The sequence below is a fragment of the Eumetopias jubatus genome, unplaced genomic scaffold (genome assembly GCF_037043125.1).
Source record: "Eumetopias jubatus isolate StellerSeaLion01/CBP00866 unplaced genomic scaffold, mEumJub1_p1.0 scaffold_1, whole genome shotgun sequence".
Taxonomy (NCBI): Eukaryota; Metazoa; Chordata; class Mammalia; order Carnivora; family Otariidae; genus Eumetopias; species Eumetopias jubatus.
This window is the reverse complement of record NW_028274807.1, coordinates 187,728,219-187,747,461: the sequence shown is the minus strand read 5'-3', so window position 1 is coordinate 187,747,461 and position 19,243 is coordinate 187,728,219. Positions and strand designations below refer to the sequence as shown.

The following is a 19,243-nucleotide window of genomic DNA, read 5'->3' as shown; positions in this document are numbered from 1 at the left end:
TTTTTTCATAAAAGTTTTACATATCTTCTGTCAGATTAATTCCTATGTAATTTATATCATTTTGTTAATTCCAGAACTTGTTTTTTCTCCCCACATTTCAACTCTTTAAATCGAAAGTGTCTTCTGAGAGATGTTATCTTACACATAATAACAAAAATAACTTTTTATAATCAATAGTTAATGAAACTTACCGATGTATTTTATCAATTAAAACAAACAAAATAACCAGGTCCTTATATTTTAGAAATTCATACTTAAATATTTATAGATGTAATGATGTTGTGTCTGGGATATGCTTCAAAATAATTCAGTAGGGAGGCATGAGGACTATAGATTAGCCATGAAGTGACAATTAATAAGCTGGATGAGTACATGAGGGTTCATTACACTACCCTCTCTACTTGAATATACATTTGCTATTTGTATAATTTAGAAATAGTTTTTTTAAAGATAGCAAGTGATCTCACTCTGGTGGTAGTGATGGTTGGGGTGAGGGCAGGGAATATCAGTGACCAGGGTTATTTGTAGCAATTTAACTTCCCCACCATGATAGTGCTGAGTCTCAACCTCCTAACACCATGAGTTTCATGTGATTTTACTGTACTTCAAACATTAAAAAAACTGGATTTTGAATGTCACACACCTTAAGCCTGGCTTTTCCCATCCAGCAATTTCTTTGGTTGATACCAAAGTCGCCTTCTTATAGAACTACAGTTCATAATGCAGTTCACCCAGTTCTTAATAGTAAGATCTCTGGGCACTCCTCAAACTAACAGAACCCATACAAAGAATGCAAATGTGATGCCTTAAAGACCCATCGACTTCCCACCACACATCCCTGTCTGGGGTAGTTAAGCTGATGATAACAGGACTGGCATAGTGAGTAGAAAAATGGCAGAATCAACACTTCCACCCTTACTCCTCCTCAGCCATATTATAAGGTAAAAACAAAGATCAGCTCCTCAAATTTATCAAGCCACCAGCCCTCCCCATTTAAAATTGTGAGGAAAAATATTTGATATATGGATAATCATCAACACTGAAACATGCTCTATGCATACTGTCATGAGACATTAGCTAATTATATGAAGCCATCACAATTAGCAAGACATATAAAAACCAAGCATCTAGAACATAAAGATAAACTCTTAAAAACTGATGTTCTGAAGAAAGCAATTTGAAAGCAGAAACTGTTTTAGAAATGATTCTTTTATGGTGTGCTGCCAGGATGTATCCATATACTTGATGTACCTATGAAAATCTCTTTAAAATATTGGAAACAATTTTATAAACATGATTAATCAATTTCCAGAGGTTTTGAAATAACAGTTTCTGTTAAGTTTTAAACAAGCTTTTTAAAAATATGAAGATAGAACATTTGTTGAAGAATGAAAGACTGGCATTGGGAAAGACATCAATTTACTAACTGGATTTCAACAAAAATCCTTGCATAATTGGTATATATAACTGAAACATGGATATCTTGATTTCAAATGTGCAGCCAATGATGCCCATTTTCCCATTTGGATCTAAGGATCTTTTTGAAGAATCTTTGCTAGGTAAGACCAAGTAATGGAAAAAAAACTCAGAACTGGGCCTTTGAGTTACCAATCCAAACACACTGAACAAAAATTTCCAAAAATACTGAAGCATATTTAAACATATTACTTTCACCAAAACATTAATTATAATTATCTTTTCATGGGATCAAAAATACTTTGTTCCATTAATAAATATAACAACATCAATCACTATTTCATCTTTGTTTTATCCTTCTTAATTTATTCCTTATATATATATTTTTATTATGTACATAGTATACTAGTATAGAATTAGTTATCAAGAAATAAATACAAAGAGTATCCTCAAAATGTTTTACTGATGGGCATGTGTTAAAAAATGTTTGAAGACCATGGATATAGTGATTAAGGGTCTTCATTTTGAAATCAGTTTGAGTTTGAATTCTGGATCTATTGCCCACTAGACATGTGGCCTATGGACAAAAACCCAGCCTCTCTAAGCCTCACTTTGTCTATAAAATAGGTATATTAATAGTATCTCTATCAGGATTGTTGTAAATACTAAATGAGAAAACGTACACAGTTGTAGTTCTCCCCTTGGAACATAGTAGGTGTACCCAAGTGTGAGGTGCTCTCATCAACATGGTCATCATCACAAAGTCACCCTTCTCTCTGGTCACTACCATCCAAGTTGTGCTCTAAATAATAAAACTCCAGTAAACTTCACTGTGTCTTTGAGGGAGTCTCACAGTTGTATAAGAAATTCCATAACTTATTTTGGCAGTTTTATTAAAGGCACGGCTGCTCAACTAGGTCAGGAGTCCCTCAAGGCTCACTTGAATGACATGGGGCATACCACACACAATCAGCTCTCAGATAATGGAAGGGCAGAGGATGCAATACCTTTCCTCACTAGTTAGCTCCCTTAATTTGTTTACAAAGTGTTTGGATGAAAAATAAGAGGCCCTTGGAAGAAGTCAGACAGGGCACTGCACTTGTCACCATACATAATCTTTCCCCAGCTTTCGCTCAGTTTCTGCTTACGCAGCTGATTCACATGGTTTCTGTCTCCCCAGATTTCCTCGATGAGAACAAATTGAATAAAGAGAAAGCTGAGGTAAATATGCACTTTACAGTGTGGATACCTAGGAAGTTGGTGACTCATGGAAAATGACTTATTTCTCAATGTCCACTTGAATAAGATTCATGCCTTCAATCCATGTATTTTAAAGACCTATCAGAATGACCTGGAAGAACAGAGAGCTGCATTTTAAAGTTCTGCCAAGCCATTGCATGTGTACTTTAGTCCCTGTTATAGCTCCTGATTCAATGACATGACTTGTTGCTAAAGAGACTTTCCTGCAGACAGTGCCTCTCTTAAATAACAAGGTTATTAGTGTGCTTTCGATCAGATGACTTGTTTATTTGAATAATCTGCTGTCTTGCTCCTCTCTGTGTGCTCAACCAGAGAGCTAATGAATATAGGCAAAATAAATCTCCTCTTACAAAAGAAAGCAGGATTTCATTCAGATATTTTCCCAAGAAGACTTTAAAAATAAATTTCACTGAACTTCAAATTTGAAAGGCTCGTGGCTTTGGGTATTTTTCACTGTTCTTCAATAGGACTACAAATAGGAAACAAATTTAGGTTGTAATATTGATCTGCCTACATATTCAATCCTGGTGATTTGGCAGTCATTCCAGTGATCAGAAAATATGTTCTCACTGACTTCTGCCAAGAACGGGACTCGCTTCTGAATAGTTCATTTTGTGGGGCAGATTGTGGTGGTTTGAAGCACAAGTCTGGACTCCAAATAGAACAGCTCTACAATTTCCACTGTGTTATCCTGGACAAATTAATAAACTCTCCAGCATCTGTGGATTAATATCACCTATGTTTGTGGTTATTGTGAAGATTAAATAAGATAGTATGTATACATGCAGGCTTCCTGACCAAAAATAAACACTCATTTTATGCAAGGTTTTATGAGTATCATGATGATCATTATTATCACCAGCACTATTTACCTGATTATCATGAAGTAATCTGATGCTTTGAAGTGAGAACAGAGATGCTTTGGTTATCGTTCTAGTTGCAACATTTTTCTGGATCTCTGGCATGCAAGAAGCATTTGCTATGAGACTTTGGGTTTTATTTTCTCCAAGTGGAAAATGGCTCAATAAAATCTGCTGAAAGCTTTCCCCAAGTGGTAAGCTCAGCAAAATCTAATGAACTAATCTCTTGGAATTTGGAAGCAAATGTCAAGTCCATAAAATAGAACCATGGGGACATAAAACTGTACACATTCAGTTTCAATCACTGGTGTTCACGAAGTTCTGGTGACAATGGCTACCGCTTACTGGGTGTTCATTCTGAATCTAGAGCTTTATGTGCACTTATGGGCTTTTCTTGACAAACCTGAGAAGTGGGCTCTGCTGTAACCAATGAGGAAATCAAGACCTGGGGAGACTGAGAAATATGTCCTACGTCACAGAGCCAGGATAAAGATGCCAAGTTCCAACCCAAAGCCAATCTTTTTAATAACCCCATTATATTTCTCTGAAAAGAGGAGTGTGTGAGTCCAACCAGCAGACACACTAGAAAGCACTTACACAGGCACATCTGTTAACATTTTCTTTGTTTTTCATAAATTCAATAGTATTTTGCCCAGACTTATTTGCCCCAGTGGGTTGCATTCTTTGAGCATAAAAATCATTTTGTCCAATCCTCCCATTTTGCAGATGGGTAAACGAAGACTCAAAGAGGAGATGTACTTTGCAGTAGGTACTAGTTAGAGCTGGTGTTAAATATACAGTGATATTTGCTGAACTGCTATAAATCTAGTTTTCTTTTTCCCCACTGGATTATCTATGACTGAATGACATAGTGATCACTAAAATATAACACTATTTATTTATATTTCTTTGCATCCTGTCAAAGATATAATGGAGACATTAGATATCAGAAATTAATTGCCCAGCATGGAAACAAATAAGGCTACAAGATTTATAAAGTAATTTCTTTTTTGTATCAGTGGTACCTATTCATTATAGAAATTTAGAAAATACAAATGAGAAAAAAGAATGAAATTTATTTAGATCACCTCTATAGTGCACTAACTCAGAGACATTACTATAAATTTGGTGATTATGTAGACTTATTTTTCTGTGTATGATTTATAAAAATATACATCACAAATCTATATATCTATCTATATCTCACATAGTCTTCTGCAATATCATGCACATTTTCCCAAATCACTATACAAGGTTCTAAATCATTTCTAGTGGCTACAGTAATATTACTATTGTGTGGTGATATCAAAATTTATTCATGTGAATCACAATTGATCAACATTTATGTTGCTACTTTCTTATTTATTATAAACAACCCTGTAATGAACTTCATTGTAGGAAAAATTAACATAACTTTCTTTAGGATAAATTCCTAAGAGTAGAACTGCTTAGTCAAACGTTTTTTAAAAGATTTTAAACTTTCTGATGCAAATTTTCGAATTCCCCTCCAGAAGGCTTACACTCATGTATGTAAGAGAAAACATAAAGATAACCTCCCTGAGGATATGGACTGTGGCTACTTTATTCAAGGTTCTATCTGGAGAGCCTAGAATAGTACCTAACACATAGTAGGCCCTTAAAAGTTTATAGGTTAATTAATACCAGAGAGTATTGGGTTTGCTGATACACCCTTATTGTTTGTTTTCTGAGTGTCATTAGAACAATTTCAGTAAAGTTCTGGTGCTTTTGGAGTTGTGACAATCCTGTGGCTTGTTTTTTTTTTTTTTTAAACCCAAACCAAAAAGTGTCTTTTTCTTTCTCCTCAAGCACAGGGGTTGGATCCTAAGTAAAAAAAAAAAAAAAAAAAAAAAAAAGTAAATATATTTATCAGTATTATTTGTGCAATATTGCCATTTCCCTTCAAAGATTTGGGTATCTAATGTATGGAAAGGATAACCTATAAAATGATGAGAAAAGAGACTTTTTTAAGGATAATGAAATGACATATGAATGTTTTTGGGACTCTTAAAGTGGGTTATTTTTCTACATTAATTGAATATTCTATAGCAATGTGGTCAATAGGACTTTTTGTGATGATGGAAGTGCTCTATATTTGCCTGTCTAACATGGTAGACAATAGCCACATGTGACTTTTCAGCACTTGAAATGTCACAAGTGTGATTGAGAACCTGGATTTTAAATTTAATTGTTTTAATGAATAGCTACATGTGGCTTGTGGCTACCACACTGGACAGCTCCGGTTGGAGTATTGCTGTGTAAAGTGTGGTCCACAGACCAGCAGCATCAACATTTCCTGGGAGCTTATTAGAAATGGAGAAACTCAGGGTGCCTGGGTGGCTCAGTTGGTTAAGCCTCTGCCTTTGGCTCAGGTCATGATCCCAGGGTCCTGGGTCTAGCCCTGTTGGGCTCCCTGCTCTTCGGGGAGTCTGCTTCTCCCTCTGCTCCCCCCACCCGTTGTGCTCACTTGCATGCTCTCTCTCTCTCAAATAAATAAGATCTTAAAAAGAAAAAAAAGAAATGGAGAACCTCATTCCCTACCTGAAACCTACTAGACCAGAATCTGCATTTTAACAAGATCCCCCAGGTGATTCATACGCAAACTGACTTACAAGAAGCACCACTGTAGATACAACTGTTCAGATTTCCATTTCACTCCAGCTGTCAATCAAGCACCCACTGATCTTTTGATCAGTCAGCAGGTACCAGTATCTGTCCATGGCCCCAGGCACTGGACTAGGCCCAGCTGGGAAACTAGAGAAGGGAATGGAATGGGCACTAGGTGGTAGAGCAGGTCAGTTAAGAGCACGAGCTTGAGATCAGACTGTTCTAGCAATACTAAATGAGCAACTCAATTTACTTCTCTGAGACATTTCTCCATCCTCTAACAATTAGTTTGTAAAGATTGTATAATGTACATTAAGTGCTTATTAGCACGTATCTGGCACATAGCAAGTGCCCAATAAGTGGTCATTTTTGTTCCTATTTTAATTATCAAGGCCCTTAAGATGCAGCTACAGGAGATTCACTCTCTTCAACCAGTTATGTAGATGAACCCTTCTGGTAGATGAGAGTGTAAACTATAGTCCATGATGAAAAGACACTGTGGCTTCTCATGTGGCTTCATTCTCAGGGAATCTCACTCTTCCCAAACTCAGCATTATGAAGAAATAGACCCTCTGTGCATAGATATATTTTTCATTAAGAGAAATATCATCAGGTAATCCATTCATGTGAATAATAAGTTTATTATTCACTTTTTAAAGACCATGTCCTGTGCCACAGGACCAATTAAAGCTCACATGGTGATTTATTTATTTAACAAATATTTACTGATAACTTCGGGAGGCAGTATGCATAGAGATTTAGAGCATGGATTCTGGAGCCCAACTCCCTGGACTGGAAACCCAGCTCTACCACCTAATAGCAAATGTTTCCTGTGCCTTCTTCTCTCTATCTGTAGAATGGGATTAATAGCAACAAAAACTGCACGGGGCTGTATAAAAATTAAACGAGTTGACACATTTAAAGTACTCAGTAGAGTGTCAGGTATGTGGCAGCTAAGTAAATATAAGCTAGAAAGACACTAGAGGTAAATAAAACATACATCTACCTTAAAAAACAACTCAGTAGCCAAGTGACTTAAAAAAAAAAAAAAACCTGCCTAAAGCTTATCTGTCAAGGAAGTGTTTGTCTTTTTGTTCACAAATTAGTTCTGCCCCTATTTTGTCCAGTTTTTAAACCAAATGTTGCAAGAACTTGTGAATGCCCATGACAACAAGCATTTACAATGCTAGTGAAACTAACGCACAAAATTGAATATGGTGCAGAATATAGCATCATTAATTAATTGATTTCTTATAACGAGTATATTAATTGGTAGTTTCCCTCTGTGGTTTCTTTGGGGGTCAACGCTGCTATTAAGGGTGAAATAGTTATCCTTACAAAGCAGGCTCCTTCTGGATTCTCTGTAACTGAATCTTCCGGGAAAACATCCAACACAGACCTGAATTATACAGAATCAGGGTTGTTTTTTTTTTTAGTTTATTTTTATTTATTTATTTAAGTAATCTCTACACCCACCATGGGGCTTGAACTCACGACCTCAAGATCAAGAATCAAATGCTCTTCCAAGTGAGCCAGCCAAGTACCCCCCAGAATCAGTTTCTCTGGTGCTGCTGACCAAACTTATCCATGAGCTGAATTAAAAGTTATGGAAGAGATTGGAGAACAAAATTCCACATTTGAGCTACTATATGCATCAGACCATCCCATTAAGCATCCTTTTTTCACTTGCCAGCATTACTGTGAACCCAGAACACAGACCTTTCGACACACACCACTGCCAGAGAATGACTGCACCGAATAACAGGGGACACTTCTCTTGACTCATCCTGACCCTGGCTACAGAAAACGTGGTTATCTCCTATTCATCAGGGGCAGCATTATTTTCTGAGGGTAGTTAACCTTGTTTTTGGAGAATTTCAACAGATATGTTTATGGATTTCCCATTTTCAGAAGAAATTAAAGAAAAAAAAAGGATCTTGAGCACTCGGTGTGTGTGTGTGTGTGTGTGTGTGTGTGTGTGCGCGCGCGCGTGTGTATTTGAGAATTTTGTTTCTCAGAATCACTATTATAAAGTGCAGCTAAAACTGTGGGAAAGCCTTGGAAAAGCAGGGGCTCCAGTTAACACCTAGTTTGTTGAATGGGCCTGTGCAGCACTCTGGGCTGCCCCAGAGACCAGAGTGCAACCCAAGACCCTGGGAAGCGTGCAACCAAAGACTCCAGCACACATATGCCCCCTTTTACTTAACGCCCCACAAACAAACAAAACTTAAAAACAAAATCTGCCAAAATGAATGTATGAATAAATGGGTTAGTTGGCAACCCAGATGATAACTCTAATGTAAACAAAAAGGATGACAGAGCGAGGATTATGAGCTTGTGCTCTGAAATCAGTCTGGGTTCAAATGCTAACTCTCCCACCAACTAGCAGGTCAGGTAAAGTCTCTGCAGTTTCCTCATATATAGAATGGGGATAACAATCTTACCCACCTGATAGGTGGTTGCAATAAGTAAGTTCAGGATAGAAGCTTGCATTTACATCAGCATGTGTGGAGAGCTGTTGGAAGCACTCTTCATATATGACCTAATTACTCCTCACAATGGTCCACTGGGCAGCACTATTATCCCTTTTTCCTCCCATATTAGAGATGAGGAGATGAAGTCACACATGCTTGGTAACCTGCCAAAAGCCACGGAGCTGGTAAGTGCAGAACTGCAGTGAGTATTTGAAATCAGGGAGTCTAACTCCAGAGGCCATGTGTTAACCATGGTGCTGAGTTGCTTGGCATAGTCAGTGGCATAAGTAATTGATGCTATTAGTTTTTAGTGTTATTGCAGTTATGCTGAACAGTAATGAAACATTGAGGAGAAACCATTGCTAATGTCTCTTATGCCATTACCTGTCACTTCCTAGGGAACGGAGGTCCCTGCTGATATTTTTGTGTCCTAGAAAGTCTGTGGTTCGTGCTTACAAAGCAGGGCAAAGTGGTAAAGAATGCAAGAACCCTTCCTAATGAACGTTCTGGTCTCTGTAGTTTAGGTGAAGAATTTTTCAAACTCTAATTTCTCCCTTCCTGTTCTGTACATCAGTTTATGAAATGTGGATGCTGGAAATTAACCTGTGGGGGGCTCTCCTTCAAATGCTTATCTCCCTGCCAGAGCCTCGTATGCTGGAAGGGGTCCTTTCTCTGGGGGGCCTCTGAGTTCTCTGTCTCAGAGTTACAAGCGACTCTTATTTTTATGGACCATTTTCCTTCTGAATTCAGGCCCTTCACTTCCCCAACCTGACTTACATATAATGATAGAACGTCTTTTCATCAAAATCTTGAACTTTGTCCCACCTCAGGACCTTTGCACATGCTAGAACACCCTCTTACCAGCTCTCAGCAAAGTGAGCTCCCCTTCTTACCCTTTAGGCACCATCTCTGATATCTTCTTCTTGAAGAGACCTGCTCTGCCCATCCAATCTCAACTTCTCCCCGACCACCCTTTTGTTACCTTCACTTTATTTCTTCATAGCACTTACCTTTTTATTTATTTTTTTAATAATCTAGGTATATGTCCTTGAAGTAAGCTCCATGAATTAGGGTCTTTTTTATCTTGTTCATCACTGCACTTCCTATATTAGCAGATGGATATTCAATAAACATTGATTCAACAAATACATAAATGTGGCCCTCTTTGCATTAGCTATATCCCTCATATCTGTCTTCTTGCCTCCCTAGAATTGTACTTTATGGTTTTTCCTATCTCATTAACTTCCCATTTCATGTTCTTCCTCATAGCCCCTCATGCATTGATTTAGTCATTCAACAAATATTTATTGAGTTCCCACAATTTGCCAGACCCTGGGGCACAAAGATGAATAAAATACATTCTGGTGCTTGTAGAAGTTTTAGTCTACTGGGGGAGGTAGATGATTTCAAAAGAAGGTTCTGACTACCATTGGTATTAAAGAGTGCAGAGGACTCTTAGCCAAACCTGTGCAGTGGGTGGGGGGTATGGAGTAAACTTCTTGCAGGACATGAAAGGGAAGCCAATTTTTGCAAGACAAGTGGGAGTCAATTAAAGAAATTTGGGAGAGCTATTCCAGGAAGAAGGAACAGCATGAACAAGGGTATAGAAATCATGATGGTGGAGAAACTCTAAGTGGCTTTGTATTAGATGGTTAAGTCTATGAAGTGATGGCATGGACCTGACCATGGATGGTCATGAATCATGTACTACAAAGCTTGAACTTGATTCTTGAAGCAATGGGGAACTACTGACCATTTTATTCAGGAGAGTAAATCTCCAGGGAAGGTATTAAGTTCTTTGGGTTTTTAAGAAGCAACCTTAAAACTTCATTTCCTTGAGCTCCTAAAGAGCAGCCATTTATACTTGGTCAAGTCAAAGGAAGGAGCAATGAAGTCCAAGAAGGAGTTACATAAGAAGACAAATGCTGTGTTAAAAAGACATTAAAATTTGTTCTACAGCAGGCGTATAGCAGACAGAGTCTAGGCATGAGCATAATTGCAACTCTTTTTTTATACTGGCATCATTTGCTTAAACTAAAAGATGATTTCACTCTGATTGGAAACCATTTCTGATTCAACTTAAATGACCTGCATAAATATCTTATAACCACTCAGGATCAGCATATTTTGAGAATCAGCTAGACTACTTAATAAACTTGTATGCTTCAGTGCTGCAGAGAAAAAAAAATAAGATTTGAATAAATGAAGGGAATGTTGGAATCAAAAAGATGTGTGAAGGAAATTCTTTGAATAAACAAACCATTGCTATGGCAACACTAGTTCCCATGCATTTAGTCGTTAGGAATCACCTACCAATTAAATAAACCCTGGCGTACTTCTAAGTTTAACTCATCATTTTTCTCAAAACTCTAAGCCTGCCTACCAATGGCATAATTTTTCTTTTATTCTAAGAGAAAAATAAAAGTAAGATGAGGGTGGGAAACAGTCTGGGGAAATTAATTATGTACAGAGTGAATCTGTATTTTATCCAACCCCAAATTTTCCTCCCAGAAAACCAAAATTTGAGGTAGTGGTTTTTCTGCAAGGAATGTCCAAATAAAATAGCCTTTTAACTCCATACTTTTTTATTTTTCAGTTTTTTGTTCTTTCTTATACAGTGTGCCTGCAAACTGTGTCCGGTTTGGCTATGTTTGATTTTCTCATGGATAGTGATCAAGTTGTTGGCTTCTACATGACACTCAACATCCAGCACTTTGCATGTAGGAGATGCTCAAAAATCATTGAATACTGAATGAATCAGTCAATCAATTCTCATTTCACTTTTCTCCTGTCTTGTGTATAAGAAAGATATTGCCATGAAGGCAAATTTAAAAGGTTTCCTGCAAGCTATTTATAACAAAAGACTCTTTTGGGACTGCAAAATGTGCGTATGTAGTTTTTAAAACACTGTCATGAAGAATATAAGCAAAACCTCATGTTTAACATTCATTCATTCTACAAATCCTGAGCGTCTACTGTGTTTCTGGGACTATTCTTGGGACTGTTGAATACATGGGAGGTAGAAAATATACAAGTGAGTGTTAAATAAATTAAACATTCCTCATTTAGATAAGTGAAATTTATGACATAAACAGGGATATAAAATTTCCACTCATTTTTTTTAAAGTTCAGTCCAAGTGAAACCCATGTGAAGCTCCCCGCAATGTCCCTAGGATATGTTTGTTACATTTCCCTATATTTTTTTCATTAAACTTTCCATTCAGCTTTCCCCTATATTTTTCCATCATATTTTAATTACTTTGTATTCTAATAACAGGCTGGCTTGTCAGTATTTACACCAGAATAGGAACAAAATTCTCACACATAGTAGATTTTCCTTAAGAATTTGCTGAATGAATACCTGTCCTGGCTCTTAAAGTATCACAATCTCCCGGATGCTGATGGAGAATCCACTGCCATGAGTCTTTCTAGGTATCAGAAGGTATTGACCTCATGATCTACTGCTGGTGTCACCCTATAGAATTGCTCTCCCAAGCTTGCTGCTTGTCATTTCCCAGCATCCTGGCTGCAATGGTCCATCTCTGGACAGCCCATATGGGTCATGTATTTCTAAACTGCCCATGTTCTCTGTGAAAAGACCAGCAGCACTTCACACCATTGCTGACAACACTTTACCCTCATGCTTTGAGGGATCATGTATTTCTTAAATACAAAGTTAAAGTGCCAAATAATGGGGGTGGTTGCTGAGAGTTAATACAGGACTCTGGCTTTTGTAACTAAGGATTCATCTGTCCAGTGTTGGCTATATAGCCTGGCAGTGAAGTGCTCCAACTTTGGAGACAGACTTCCTAGCTTCAAAACTGCACTCTGTCACCTACTCTCCCAGTAAGTTCACTTGTGAAACACTCTTCCTTGACATCTTGGGAAGAGGAAAGATTATACCTTTACAGACCCAATCTAAATTCTTTCTATTTTTATATAGCAAATTGTTTCTTCCATGGCAAATATTCAGGTGTAAGTATATTTTGTAAAGCAGCAAGATCATGTTAGAGTTGAGGGCACAGATTCTGGAGTCACACAGACCTATATTCAAGTGTTGGCTCTGCCATTTTCTGCACATGTGACCTTGGGGAAAGTTGCTAAACCTATCTGAGTCTCTACTATGTTTATGTATAAACGTGAATAATGCTGTCTACTTCTAGGGTTGTCATGAGGGTGGAATGAGATTATGTATATAAAGGGGTTGTCCCAATGGGAGATGGGAGCTCAATAAATGTTAGCCACCGCCATTATCACCATTTTTGGGAAGTGACTCTCTAAGGTGTTTCTGCGATGCTTGTGACCACGTTTGTTCTTGATTACCCTTTTGAGGGTGTCTATATTTTAGAAGAGAGAGAGAGTGTTTCACAGCAGGGTGGAGGGAAGATTTGTTTCCTGGCCAGACTAATGAAGATACCAGCTCCCTCCAGGTCAGAGACTGGGGAGGTTTGCTGGCAACACCTTATAAGGTTGGGGTTTCCTAAGCTTGGAGCTCCTCAGCTGTAACACAGACCCACTGAAGTATTGACTTGGGCTCCTCCATGTCACCCTCATCAGACATGGAAAACATGGGGAACCAGTATTAAGTAGGAAGTATATGTTCCCTGCTGTGCCTTTTGTGAGTAGGAAAGTCTTTAGCCATTGACACAGGAATTTTGGGTCATCTGCCAACATCTGTGAATCTCTGGCGAGTTAACTTGTTAACTTTCAAACAGAGTAAAATCTCAGACCCTTCACAGTTCTTCACAATCATCACCATCGTCATCATCATCATCAGTCTTTTGAGTGAAAAAAATGTTGAAAGCAAATATTAAGGTCTTTATCCTAAGTGAAGCTCCTTGTATGATTCAGGGGAACCACGCCCTTTGAAGACACTACTCACTTTAATATATGGACTATGATTAATTTATTATACTCAGAATCATGTAAAAAATAAACATTAAATGAACTGGGAAGATATTTTATCTATCATCTATCTGTCTATCTATCTATCTATCTATCTATCTATCCATCTATCTATTTATTTATTTAGCATGCACACAGTGGGTGGAGAGAGCAGGGGGAGGAAAGGGAGAGGGAGAGAGAGAATCTTAAGCAGGCTCTACACCCAGCACAGAGCTTGATGTGGGGCTTGATCTCACGATGCTGAGATCATGACCTGAGCCAAAAATCAAAGGTCAGTCACTTAAGCGACTGAGACACCAAACACCCCTTACTGGGAAGATATTTTAAATGCCAGTTAACTTTGAGTATGTTTACTGGACATGAGTTAACCTGACTGATTATATAGAATTACATTTAAGTTACAAATTGCAGATTTGTGCTTTCCTCATTAATATAAACAGGTCCATTTATTTCTGCTTGTTTTGAAGGCACAGGGTTCAAAACCAAGCCTTCTGTACAATTTGGTATATATATATTGTACTGCCACAATCTTGTTGAATGTGTTTCCTAATATCCTTTTTATCTATGTCATTTTAGTTAAATGATTTGGAATAAACCAGAACAACAACAAAAAGATTAAAACATTACTCCCAGAAAACTCATTTACAAAACATTCTTCCTTGATGTCTCAGCAATAAAACAATGTTAGACCTAGAGCCCCCAATTTAATTTCCCTTCTTTCTATTTTTATGTAAGGCCCTCCTTTTTCCCATCAGGGGAACACAGTCTAGCTATATTTGTTATGGTGGTAGGCTGGGGTAGAGGGTAAGGATGGAATCGAATGAGTTAAATGGACCTTGGTTCACATCCTCAATCCATCTCTTACTAACCCTGGAGTGTGAACCTTGAGGATCTCATCCATAAAAAAGGCATTATAACACATACCTCAAAGACTTACTTAGACATTTAACTGAGAACATGAACAGTACTTGTGTGTCTATAAAATAAAAAAAAGAATAAATGATCTACTTTAATACACACCACTGATGCAAGAATTTTTTTGGCAGATGTACGGCTGAATTAAAAATAATCCCTGCCAACAGCTGCTTTTTGGCTTTATGACTTTTGCTTACATAGAATTTATATTTATTTGCCAATGGGGATGAGGTTAAAGATATTGTCTTCTATACTGTCCAGTGAAGTCTCAATGAAGACCTGAGTAAAACATTTCTTTCATGCCTAACTTCCCAGATAATCTTATCTTGCTCAAAGAATTTCTATTCACATGATTAGTCATGTTTTGCTATGGACACCTAAATTAAGCTCTAAATGAAATCTGTGGCTCAGTGCTTAAAATCCAGGAATTCCAACTTCATCATATTAATCACGATACTGCTAGCCCCCATTTATTTAGTGCCAATAATGTGCGAGGAGTTTTTCATAAATCATCTTTACTCTTCAGATTGATCCTATAAAGTAGGTGTCGTTACCCCATTTTACAGATAAGAAAGCAGGTTCAGTGAAATGAAGAAATTTGTTTAGGGTTACAAGGGAAGTGAATTGGGTGGTTCTGACCTCAAAATTTATGTTCTTTCCACAATGTCATACTACTTCCAGTTTTGATCACCTAGGCTGTCTAGAGTGTCCTGGATCCTGATTTTTTTCCTCTTTGTCATTTGTTTTGTCGGAGAGAATCCTGTAGGCATCACTCTTCCATCACACTTTGCCTGTGTTAACATATGATTTTCCATCCAGTGAGGCTTTCACGAAGACAAAAATACAAATTGGCAAATTTACCCTCCAAAGCTGAGCTAAACAGCAGAAGTCTATTCCGTGTAAGCAAATAATATGTATCAGTGGAAATTAAACATGATTCAACTACAGTACACATGCATTTTGAATATGACCTACTATGTGCAGTAAGGGCAGTGGCCAGTGATGCCAAATTAAGGCACGTGTGCACCCACATGCACACATCCAAACCTAGACACCGGTAAAACACAGAACCTTGGGCTTCATGAGATAGTCAGTCTGCCTTCCGGGCTTTGCACACGTTCTCTGCCTGGAGGGCTTTACTTGTCTTGACCTTCTTCACCTAATTCATGTCTATTCATTCTTCATATCCCTGAACAGCTTCATATCCACTGAGAAGTTTCCTACTCCCCTCACTCCAAGACTAGGTCAAATTTCCCCAATCCCCCTAAGAGGTTCGGAGCACCTTCCCCTTCAAAGTGGTGGTCAGAATTGTCCCTTGACATTTATTTTTGTGATTCCTTGATTGGCTTCTCTCTCCTCTCAACACCTTAAACTCCATTGAGGACAGAGAATGTGGAGGCTAGCCCATGACAAACACCCAGTGCATTTTCACTGAATAAATGAGTAAATCTTTGGCTGCTGTTCTTTGATGGTGGTACAGTTAGAGACCTTGAGTGAAATGAAAAGGACTCAAAACACCCCTTTGATATCTCAGATGTTGAATGAATCAAATAAAATGAATCAATATTTATGGCCACTTATTAAGTGACATTCATGTTAGTCACCCTCATACTTTTCAAATCGAGATTCTGAAGCTAGCTCACTATGGTATATCATTAGTTCCAAAAGTAAGGCACAACCATCCTTCCCTTTCCCACCATTCTCTGGTCCAGAGTGCTGCGCAGAGAAAGGATGCACTGCTTCTGTGTCCCCAAACTTGGTCATCCCTACCCACAGTTCCATCCACTGCTAAGCAGCAATAGTTCCGAGTTAGGGTACCGGGTAGTGCTGAGTGGGCTTCTGAGATGAGCAAGAAGAACCCTCATGGATGGAGAGGGCTAGGAGGCAGAGAACACTGGGTTCCTCCATGACCTGCTTTGACTCCCACATTCCACTCTTCTACCTGCAAAACCTGTTTTAATGCTCAGGAAAGCTGAGCCACACAACTCCCCATCACTGCTCTTACTGAGTGATTTATGAGTGGGTAGACCCATGGAGTTCACATACCCACTAAATGGGGAAGGAGGGAACCATTGTTCTGAGGTGGTTGATCTTTGTAAGAACCATGTCTTGAAGCAAATGCAGAGAGAACTTAGAAAGGAGTCTGGAAGTTATCAGCACAGTGATTATTGGGTGATGGGATTTGAGGTGTTTTAATTTTCTCATTTTTATAAAGCAGGGGTTTTCAACCAGGGAAGATTTTGCTCTCTTCCTCCCAAGGGATATCTGACAAAGTCTGGACATGTTTTTAGTTGTCGCAAATGGACAAATGGTGGGAGAGATGAGGTTGCTACTGGCATCTTGTGGGTAGAGGGCAGTGTAGCTGACAAACATCCTATAGTCAACCCTGTAGCCCCTCTCCCCCCAGCCCTGTCCCAGGTCAACTGTAGTGAAATTGAGAAACTCTGATATAGTTATGTGACCTTGGGTTTCTTAAACTCCCTGTGCCTCTGTTTGCTCATCTGTAAAAGTGGGTATAATTATAGTTCTTATTTCACAAGGTGGTTGTGAGTATTAAATAAGTTACCATCTATAAAGTGCTCTCAGCTCACAGAAAATGCACATTAAATATTAAGAAACATTAAATTGCTGCCCAGCTTAAAAATACATGCATTTTTCTCCACTGCTTTCAGAATAATTTCAAGCTCTTGGGATGCCTGGGTGGTTCAGTTGGTTGAACATCTGCCTTCGGCTCAGGTCATGATCTCGGGGTCCTAGGATCAAGCCCTGCATGGGGCTCCCTGCTCGGTGGGGAGTCTGCTTCTTCCCCTCTGCCCCTTGCTCCTACTCATTCTCTCTCTCTCTCTCTCAAATAAATAAATATTTTTTTTTTTAAAGAATAACTTTAAGCTCTTCATTGACCTAAGAAGGACTGTTTTTGTTTTCCATCATGGTCCCTACTTCTTTTTACAGCCCTGGTCATAGTACTTCTTAATTTGTTTGCTTACTTGATTAATGTCCCTATCCCCCCAGAGACCGTGTGCTCTATGAGAAAAGGGATATTCTGCTTGTTCTACCTTAGGCAAGGACTGGAGTAAAAATTCAATAATGAATGAATGAATTGGAGAGTTGGAAATAGCACCCTTCCTTTGAGGTTGGAGGAAATGAAACAAATAGCAAAGACCCAGAGCTGTCTTGAGGTGGAAGGACATTCTGCTTTAATAACCTTAACTTTCTCAAGAGGAAAGTTGACTGTTGCCAGGGGCAACAACGCTGGGTAGAATGGAATGGAGTTGAAGGATAGGCAAAAGTGATAAAGAGAGGAAAAATATAATCAAACTGTGTTTAAGGGCAGTCTTTAATTAAATTAATGTTTAATTTCACTGACCTATTTCAGATTCATTAGTTTTATGAGTTTGTGGCTTTTGTTTCCTATAGGAAAGAGCCTCGCCAGAGATTACAGCCCCAGAAATAGTGTGCTGCACACATTGCTCCCTGGTGGTTTGAAATGCCCCTAGAAATAGTTCTGTGTTACTGTTGCTTTACAAATCTATAACATATATTTGACATAAAGTGCTTTATTATTGGGTAGTTGTAGTTTGGGTTATAACCTGTCACAGTGATTTTCTATTTTCTTGTATTGTTTAGGTAACGTAGTGGAAAGACAAAGTCACAGAATGTCAAAGTGTTATATCCATGATATCACCTCATCTTTTTACGGAAGAAGGCGGACAGACAGAAATCTCAAACTTACTGAGTGAAGAAGGGAATGATAATCAGGGATCTTAAGAAGCAGTGTCAAATAATACGCGGTCCTAAGGATGGAAATGCCAAGATGAAAACACTCTAGGCCAGGGTTTCTCAACCTTGGCACCACTGACATTTTGGACCAGATAGTTCTGTGTTGTGGAGGGCTGTCCTGGGCATAGGATACTTTTAGATGGATCTTTGGCTTCTATCCACTAGATGCCAATAGCACCTCTTCATTTGTTTCAACCAAAAATGTCTCTTGATGTTGCAGAGTGTTCCCTGAGGGGCAAAACTGCCCCCCATTGAGAACTACTGATACTGAGAATTCACTTACTAACATTTCTTCAGTATTTCTTTCTGTGCCAAGCGTACTATAGACGTCATCTCATTTACTCAGAAGCAGACTTAATGTAGCTATTAATCTCATGTCCCATTCTCTAAGAAGAAACTGAGGCCAGGTCATTTAGTAACTGTCCTTGATCATAGAGTTAGGAAGGGGTAAAGGGATGATTCAAACTGGGATAGGTCTGATCCCAAAACTTACCTCCAAACTACTATGCCATTATGAAGAATCTTTCTCAGTCTACATTTAAAGATGAATTGTCAACATGTTACGAACTATCTTTAATCAGTTTTGATTCCTTTCCTTCCACAAACATTTATCAGCACCTGGTACACACACACACACACACACACACACACACACACACACACACACACCATGGGAGGCTCCGCTCCTCACTCTCAGGTTACTTCTCAGATCCACTTTCTCCTCCCTCCTTTACGTTTAGGGATGTTGACTTCTATAGACTGTCTTGGCTTCCTTGTCATCTGGCTTTCTCTTGAGCTCATCCAATGAGAGGCACCAGCAGGAGATCAGAGGGTGGGATGCGAGAGAGGTTGGAGTATTTATTTATTCTACTGACTCCTTTCCTGTCCATGGTAGTTTGGTACTTCTCTGTCTAAAGCCATGGCTCTTGTTGGGTGGCCCTCCTCCCCTGCCTCTTAAGCTATGGATGCTAAAGTCTCCCTGCTTTGCTAGTCCCAGGGTGCTTCTTT

General features: G+C 38.6%; 1 protein-coding gene across 15 annotated transcripts in view; it reads right to left on the bottom strand.

Annotated features, from left to right (window-relative positions):
* CADPS (calcium dependent secretion activator) overlaps positions 1–19,243 on the bottom strand; it is a 470,398-nt gene that overhangs the window by 373,649 nt on the left and 77,506 nt on the right. The window lies entirely within an intron of this gene.